The 6,759-nt window shown below is 42.2% G+C and overlaps 1 protein-coding gene across 1 annotated transcript in view; it reads right to left on the bottom strand.

Moving 5' to 3' along the window:
* Positions 1–5,900, bottom strand: part of LOC115113852 (inactive heparanase-2-like) — a 47,190-nt gene extending 41,290 nt beyond the window's left edge. Inside the window, exon 1 of the mRNA XM_029641832.2 lies at positions 5,858–5,900. The gene's annotated coding sequence lies outside the window, so the exon portion shown is untranslated. The remainder of the gene's footprint in view (positions 1–5,857) is intronic.
* Between the last annotated feature and the right edge of the window lie 859 nt (positions 5,901–6,759).

Raw genomic sequence — 6,759 nt, forward strand, 5'->3', positions numbered from 1 at the left:
TGAGCAATTGTATTAGCGTAAAATAATATACAATAAAGCTCAGTACTTGAATTCTTTATTTTATACAGACAATTTTGCTCATCTTCATCAACGGCATTAATCCCACTGTATATGACTACTACCAATGCCACAGGCCGTTTTAAACCAGATCATTTTGGGGGGGTTCAGTTCCTCTTTAATTTAACATTTATTAAATTAGGCAAGTCAGTTAAGAACAAATTCTTATTTTCAATGACAGCCTAGGAACACTGGGTTAACTGTCTTGTTCAGGGGCAGAACGGCAGATTTTTACGTGCAACCTTTCAGTTACTAGTCCAACGCTCTAACCACTAGGCTACCCTGCCACCCAGAATAAAGATTCATAAGATAATGTATACGGTGTTTAATATAGATAAATTATATATACTAATTATTATCAAAATATTTTTGGAAGTACCTGATCTAAAGCAATCACTATGTACAGTTTATGAGTGCCATTAACGTGGTATGGGTTTCCATTGAATTCAGGTAGGTTTAGGCTATTATCAATAATGTCATCATGTAACCCTTTTTGGGGGAATTGACACAGTGGGTTTTGTCACATTTGGCAATGCTGCCGACAACACTCTACTTGAAGGGGGTATAAAAAAGACATTCACAACACCTTTATGAAACCAGTCATAACACCTCGCAGTATCAGTTATAACAACCTTCATAACACCTTTTTTCAATATCATTTACAAGGAGTTTGTCATTTCAGAACGAAAAGTTAACAGTAACACAGAAATATATCTTTATATGTACATTTATTTAGAAATGTGTATTTTCACAGCCACAGTACCAAACCCCCAAAGTATTTGTATATATTAGTATATATTTTTGGCTTAATTTGGCAGAGAACATGCTGCAGCCCTAACATGACATGTACCGTAGAGTTTAGATGATGAGTAAGGCCCAGATTGACGGGGTTAGGTAAGGTGGACTGTAGTTCCGTAGAGTTTTGATGATGAGTAAGGCTCAGATTGACGGGGTTAGGTAAGGTGGACTGTAGTACTATAGAGTTTAGATGATGAGTCAGGCTCAGATTGACGGGGTTAGGTAAGGTGGACTGTAGTACCGTAGAGTTTAGATGATGAGTAAGGCCCAGATTGACGGGGTTAGGTAAGGTGGACTGTAGTACTGTAGAGTTTAGATGATGAGTCAGGCTCAGATTGACGTGGTTAGGTAAGGTGGACTGTAGTACTGTAGAGTTTAGATGATGAGTCAGGCTCAGATTGACGTGGTTAGGTAAAGTGGACTGTAGTGCCGTAGAGTTTAGATGATGAGTAAGGCTCAGATTGACGGGGTCAGGTAAGGTGGACTCACTGTAGACCAGGTACTCTGTTTGCTTCAGATCCACCTTCTTACTGTATGTTCTGTACTTATTCGTGGATACGGGGTCAAATTGCCACAGAACATCTACTGCGTAAGGCTTTTGAACATAATTGGAGGGTGAAGATACTATTGATAATTCCAAGGGCTGTTTACCCAGTGGCATCCTGCAGCACTGAAAGAGAGAGAATACAAAACACTCTGTGCACACAGTGACTAAATGTGCTGCTCCTAGCCAGTTCCGTGGATAGTGTATTAGAGCACGGATGTCTTACAGCACAAATGGGCAACTTTGATGTGGGCCACAAAGAACATTTTGCAGTTTTAAAGTTTGCTGCTTTTCTACACATTTTGCCATGGGGCCGGGAGCAAAAATGTTACAGCTAATTTCCTTGAATTTGACACATTTTGCCAATGAGTGGAGAGAAATGTTTGCCGTTTTTAATGTGATATCTGAGTGAGCCCCCGATTGGTAATATCTGAGTGAGACCCCAATTGGTAATATCTGAGTGAGACCCCGATTGGTAATATCTGAGTGAGACCCCGATTGGTAATATCTGAGTGAGACCCCGATTGGTAATTCGACCATGATTCAAATGTTTAGCTGACATGGGCTAAATGACTGTCAAGAGAAAAAGACTACTGATGCACAACCACATTTCTAAACTGCACCTTGTGTATTCTACTGTTCTAACTCTCAACGGTATTTCAAGGGAATTTCATTTTGAAAACTTCTTATGAATGATGAAGAATAAATGTATTATAAAGTTTGTTATGCATGATACGGCAACACGCATAAAGGTGTGATGAATGCCTTGTATGAATGTATGTATGCTCCCTTCAACTAAAGTGTTACCATGTACTGTACATAGAGGAAGTTATTTGTGAAGTATCTATTTTGTACTAATGAAGACTTTATGTATTCTATATAAAGCCTTTATAAATTCTTGTTTTTTAAAGTGGGACCTAATTGTAGGAAAACTATCAAATCTTTTACCATCAAGGGTTACCAAAACTGGGTTATGATACCATTTATGTGTGGCCAACTTTGTCAGACAAAAATACATAGTACACAGTAGTTTTGTAGGGAAGCTGTCTGCTGATCTGACTGCTCCTCTACCTATGGGAAGAATTAAAGCGTGAACACATCTGTGGAGAACAGAACGTATCCTCTATTTGGAATTACATTCTTTACCAAGACAATGATGAATCACCTTTCCTCACAGCAGTAGCCTTTCTCTCTCTCTCTCCCTCTCTCTCTCTCTGGCTGTATCTATGTACTGTACTACTCTGTCTTTTCTCTCTTGCTAAATTTCAATCTCTCTCCTTCTCTTTCTCATCTCACATTCTTCCTCTTTCTCCCCTCTACAATGGTTCTCTCTCTGACTTGTGAAATGGTTGAGATGTAGATAAATACCAGATTTAGTCTGAGACGAGTATTAAGATGTCAGAGGGAAGAGCGAGAAAGTGACAAGAAATGGAGGAAGGCAGGGAAGGATCAGAGAGAGAGAAAAAGGAGACAAGTGAGAGAGAAAGAAGGAGAGCGATAGCGAAAGGGAGACAAGAGACAAAGGGTGCGCTCGTGTGTATGTGTGAGTGTGAGTGTTTGTGAGGGTCTAAGCTCCACCAATGAATAAAATGTGTCCCTCCAGGGGAATGGGCCCTCAGGATTTACGAGTCCGGTGGGACAGTGAATAAAGTGTGGAGTCTTTGCTCTTTCTTCCTCCCACTGCTATCTCTATTTTCTCTACTTTCTCTATATACTGTAGCTGTAAAAAGCATCAGTCCTCTTGCTGAGTGTTCAGTCTTCTGACTACATGGTCTCTATTCATGGAGCAATACTCCCGCTAAGCCAAAACGTGTTACTTGCGTAACCCTCGGTTCTCTGATATTATAAGTGAGATATCTCACATGAAGGGGATTGACAAGAGTCTCAGAAGCTCGAAGAACCAATCACACACGTCTGTCGGAAACAGGCAAGTTGAGGGGCGAATAAGGTGAGCCCCTCCCCTCATCCCCCCACTCGCCCACCCTCTGATCATTCTTGAGCATGCCGAACTTCCTCAAGTTCTTGCTAGTAGGGAATGGTGTAGTGCTATTTGGGTTGTAAATTAGATTCTTTCTGCCATTTCAAGATTTCTTGTTTTTTATGATTATTTGTGTACTTGTTGGACATTTTACAGCATTGTTAGGAGCTAGTAACATAAGCATGATCACTGCTATAACATCTGCTAAACTGTGTACGCGACCAATAAACTGTTATTTTATTTGAATGCGGTGAGACATCTCACTCATAATATCAGAGAACCGGGGCTACGCAAATAACCTTAAGTTCTCTTTCAGTTGTTAGTTTCGATCTCACATGAGGGATATGGCCAACTCCCGTATCACAGAATGCTCTCTGAAGCCAGTTAGTATCAACGTATCAACCCTCAGAGGCCCCGACACTGAGGACAGTATACGCCAAAGAAGGCGCAATGACGTCTAGCCGGTAGAACATCATAAAAGTATGCAAGGAGATGCCCTCGAACAGTGCCCAAGAAGTAGCCATACCCCTGGTGGAGTGAGCCCTCAGGCCATCCGGAGGCTGTAAACCCCTTGCTATTATAGGCCAATATAATAGCTTCCACAATCCGTGATAACTGTTGACGAGAGAGGCGTCTCTCACAAAACACACAAAGAGCTAGTCGCTCTTGTGCAAAGCTTTCGTTCTATCCAAGTATATGAGCATTATGGGTACTGGACACAAACTGGGGGGGAGGGGATAAAGTCACCCAACACAGAAGACAAGCGAAGAAAAACCTGAACTCGGCGGAGTAACCTCACAGCACACCTGTGAACAGATGAACTTGGAAAACGGATCAAGTCATGCTGAGGAGAGCTAAGAGAATGACTGTTTGTGAGGAAGAGAGGTGAGATTGATCAAAAGGTGAGCGAGTGGCTCTTTATGATGAGGGGAGCTGCTCACATCATTTGCCTCTCGACCTGTCTGTACCCGACAGACATATGTGATTGGTTCTTTGAGATGATGAGATTCTGGTGAATCACGCTCATGTGAGATATCAAAACAAATCATTGAAAGAGAACACAACCACACTATGAGGATGAAGACAACAGTAGGGAAGTGACAGGGGAAGTTCTGGCAGTACTGGAGAAAGAACATTGAAAACATGTACTGTACTGTATGTTAGCGTCAGCTTGGGAAGATATACCTGTTGTATATTTGTGTGTGTGTGTGTGTGTGTGCATGCCTGCATGCGTGCTTGTCTGTGTATAAGAGGTGTGGACGCTTAGTGCTACACTAATCATCCCTAACTCTCTTACCTGAGCTCCCCCACAGAATGCCAGATCGAGGGAGACAACAGGCATAGTGAACTGTCTGGTCACAGATACACTCTAGCATGTGTAACACCTGTTTTGTGTTCCTAACATGTAACATGCTGTTCCATGCCAAATGACTCCAATATGTAAACTGTATAACTAAACCAAGTTGTTCAACACAATTCTAATATGTACCATCTAGAGGAAGTGCTGCTATTATGGATGGATTGGTGCAACTTTCTCTCTATAGAAAAACACAAGACCGAATCATTCACGTAGCATGTCTTCAGATCTTAGGCAAGGTTAGTCATCATGCAAGTGTATTTCACTGTTGGTCAAAGTGGCACCTTTTCAGAGCTTTTATTGGTTAAAAGTTGGTTTATAGAGGTCAGCCTATCTGTCACGCAGTCTGGCTAGCATAAAACCTAGTCCTGTTGTGTAAAGAGGGTAATTGGCAGGACATGTGTGTGTATGCGTGTGTGTGTGTGTAAGCATATGGTTTGACTTTGCCAGTGTGGGTGGTGCTAAACCTTCCTCTTCCCAATCCCTTAATTAGCCTGACCTTGGCCTTAACGAGACCCGTCTCTAGCAGTGTGGTGTGTGTCTGTGTGTGCATTTGTACGTGTTTGCGTGCATGCGTGTGCGCGTGTTAATGAGACAAATATGTGAATACCTTGGCACGAAACAGCAATATTCCCTTATTTTGAAACTACTGCACAGACTATTTTACTTCGTTCTGACAGCGATGCAATTTTTTTGCTCTCTCAGAATGTCAACCACAGTTCCTCTTGCCTGTAAAACAATGACCATTACAAACCACAACAACAGCCAGACATGTCTTTAGCCGCTCAGTCACTTCAAGAACGACACCACAAGTCAGAATGGGGAGGAAAGCAAAGGAGAGAGAGTGTGAGGGAAAATACCAAACTAAAACCATGCCATTCTTTCAGCAGCTGGTTCTCACTATAGCTTGTATTTTTTATAAAAGCCTTCAAAATATTTCTCCCTGGAAACAGTTTGACTGGAAACCATTTTTATTCTACTTTACACATTTTAAGAGGTTTTATGAATGAGAACTTGTTTATTGTTATTATGATGATGATGATTATTATATAGGGAATGTGTGTATGAAGCTAAGTGATACAGGTATGCAGATATAGGATAGAAAAAGGGGTAAAATACCTACTGTTGCCACGTTACAGCATCCACAACAGAACCAGCGTTCTTCATGAACCTGGGAATAAAAACACAAGAGATTCAGTTTACAGCATCACTGAGATACCAGTACTTCATTTTGGAATAAAACACGGACTTTTCATTAGTTTCATATGTCTTGGATTCTTGACCAGGTTGTCAATGTGTGTGTATGTGTGTGCGCGTGTGTGATTCAGTGAGTGTGTGTATTTCTAACTGTTAAAGCCAAAGAGACACGTGAGAAACAAGACATGAGGACCGGGTAGTCTCAACCTGAAACTCTCCTTATTTGGGTCTGAGAGTCTTTCTGACATGTCCAGACTCTTCTGTCTAAACAGCTTGTCAGAAAGGCACTCTCACCAGTTAAATATGTTTAGTCTTGGTTACATCTTTTAACTGACACCGATGTTACCTCCGTCCATTTGGCCTTTGTTTTCTTAAGCAGACAACTGTGGCAGACACACACACACACACACACATGCACACACACCTGAGACAGAGGCTGTGACCGTGAGACAAAGTCAAACCAGGGGAAAGACCTGTCAGTCAAACCAGGGGAAAGACCGGTCGGTCAAACCAGGGGAAAGACCGGTCGGTCAAACCAGGGGAAAAACTGGTCAAACCAGGGGAAAGACTGGTCAAACCAGGGGAAAGACTGGTCAAACCAGGGGAAAGACCGGTCGGTCAAACCAGGGGAAAGACCGGTCGGTCAAACCAGGGGAAAAACCGGTCGGACAAACCAGGGGAAGGTGGGTCAAACCAGTGGAAAAATTGGTCAAACCAGGGGAAAGACTGGTCAAACCAGGGGAAAGACTGGTCAAACCAGGGGAAAAAACTGGTCAAACCAGGGGAAAGACTGGTCAAACCAGGGGAAAGACTGGTCAAACCAGGGGA

This window comes from Oncorhynchus nerka, linkage group LG28 (genome assembly GCF_034236695.1).
Source record: "Oncorhynchus nerka isolate Pitt River linkage group LG28, Oner_Uvic_2.0, whole genome shotgun sequence".
NCBI classification, from domain to species: domain Eukaryota; kingdom Metazoa; phylum Chordata; class Actinopteri; order Salmoniformes; family Salmonidae; genus Oncorhynchus; species Oncorhynchus nerka.